Source organism: Dermacentor silvarum, chromosome 7 (assembly GCF_013339745.2).
Source record: "Dermacentor silvarum isolate Dsil-2018 chromosome 7, BIME_Dsil_1.4, whole genome shotgun sequence".
Classification (NCBI taxonomy): domain Eukaryota; kingdom Metazoa; phylum Arthropoda; class Arachnida; order Ixodida; family Ixodidae; genus Dermacentor; species Dermacentor silvarum.
In genome coordinates this window covers 168,728,874-168,731,334 of record NC_051160.1, presented here as the reverse complement: position 1 = coordinate 168,731,334, position 2,461 = coordinate 168,728,874, and positions in this window count along the sequence as shown.

Genomic DNA, 2,461 nt, shown 5'->3' with positions numbered 1-2,461 from the left:
GCGTCTTCATCCTCTGTCGTTGCCTTTGGTCGATGCCTGTGTGGGGGCATCACAAAGTCGGCCTTCCTTGCTGAATGCCTGAATAACCCTGCTGACGGTCTTTAGCGGCCTGTGCACGAGAGCACCGATGGAGCGCTGTGAATATCCCTTCAGCGAATATTGTACGATCTTCCACCTCTCTTCTTCGGGAACGCGGGCCATGCTGAAATTCAGTTGCTGCTCTGACAGGTGCTGTAATGTGCAAGAATATATATACGCTCCTCAAAGACGGAAGCCGCTTTTTAAATACGCCCACAAGTGTCATGAGGATGCGTGGCCTGGCTACAGATCAACAATGATCTTGAGAACGCCCACAAAACAGTACATATATTTTCAAGTTTACTGATGCATCGTGGGGAGCGTAATGAGAAGTTCAACATCGTCACCAATCCCGAACCGTACGGCTACCTTATTGCGGTACGCGCGCAGCAGACGACGCGCACTTGCTTGCGTGACGCAATGCGCGCGGCGGGAGAATTTGCGCACGCCGGACACACTGCGCATTAGCAATGCTTCTCGTTGCCGCCGCTGAACCGCGCTGTGAGCTCAGACGGCCACGCGTTCCCGTGTTGGCCCTCAAAAAGATTGTGACTGTACATATCAAGTGCCTGGGAAATCTGGAAGCATGTGCTTTAACTACAAGGTGCGTATAATTTTGCAATAGGCAACAGTTAGCTTGAAGCAATGCTTCAGGCCAGTTGGTTTGTGATGAAAAAAAACAACTCGTAGAACTCATCTGCAACTGTTTATCTTCTGCCTTGAATAATAACACAGCGAACACAACAGGCAAGGAACCAGCTTGCAGTGCGTAAGGAATTCTTTAAATAAAGGTCAGGTAAGGTGTGAACGTAGAAACCGGCAAGAAGTGCCAGAAAAGTTAAACCAAACATTCTTTCCACGAAGGCCGCGAGTAGTGGTTCTCAAATTCACCACAAGTAATGTCTGCTGCTCTACTTGTCAGATCTACTAAGGCCAGGTCATTTCCGATTTCTGGAAAGAACAGTCTTCTGGTGCTAAAAAACAATGCCACTTTAGGCACTTCCTTGAAGTCCTAAACACTGACTTACATTTCAGAGCAAACGAATAGATGTGCTTGTTTGTCATCTTTGATGGCGAAGTACTTTAGTTGGTCCTGCCTCAGGTTTTTCAAAATTCTGAGATGGTCTTCCACTAACCTTGCCGCTCAATTTTCCTTCGTGGAAGCTTCTACATCCTTATGCACATTCCACGCACACAATACCTGAGACTTGTAGCTCCTCACTGCAGCAACCGACTGCTCAGATTTGTGGCACGCAGAGGCTTAGCTCAGTGCTTGGATGATGACAATACAGGGGGTGGTTCCTGGGCGTGCATGAGCTGATCCTACACTTGTTGGTGTGTTATTCTGCTACTTGCTTCGTAAATATATTCTTGCGCACGTCTCTCCACGACAGTAGTCCGGTACACTCTCGTGGTTACTTGTTTATTGCAGGGCACTTACTCCGTTGTCCTTCTTGCTGTGGCTGACAGCAATTACAAGTTTGTTGTTGTGGACGTGGGTGGCTATGGCAAACAGAGTGACGGGGGAGTGCTGAAGCAGCCTATATTTGGGAGGCTACTTGACGAAGGAAAGCTGCAGCTTCCTTGGGGCCTGCCACTGTCGAATACAGCCCTGCCGGCTCCTTGTGCTTTCATTGGCGATGAGGCCTTCCAGCTCAGAACTGATTTTATGAGGCCGTACCCTGGGCGAGGATTGGAGGCTCGCAAGAGAATATTCAACTACCGCCTCAGCAGAGCCAGGCAAGTTGAAATGCTTACTATGCTGCTTTGTAAGAACTGAAAGCTCATTATTTACCACAAACATTTTTTAGATCACGCCGAAGGTGCGTCGAGAATGCATTTGGCATTCTGGTGACCCGCTGGAGGATTCTGAAGAGAGCAATGGGAGAATGTCCTGAAAACGCAGATGAGACGGTGAAGGCACCGTGTGTGCTTCCCAACTTCTTGATGGATGCCCGCACAGGGAGTGATTACTTTTACTGCGGGCCCGGCTATGCCGACTCTGTAAGCCCAAAGGGTAAACTGCAGAGTGGCCAGTGGCGGCAGTTAGTTGTACAACCACCAATGCAGGTGGCCCACACCAAGGCACATAACTTTGCCTGCATGGCACGATATGTGAGCGATATATACCTGGAGTACTTCAACAGTGCTGCGGGGCGTGTGTCTTGGCAAGATGCTGTGGTTTGAACGTTCAATGCATTGATGCTACCGCTGCGCCATTTGCGCCGAGAGGCGAAGCCTGTTGTATGAGGGGATACCCAAAAGTAACCAGGATTGTTTTTGTAAAGCTATGTAGTTATTTATTTTTCACAAAATAACCTTACCACCTTCAAAGTACTCTCCATTACACGTATTACATTTGTCCAATCTGAGATTCCATTTT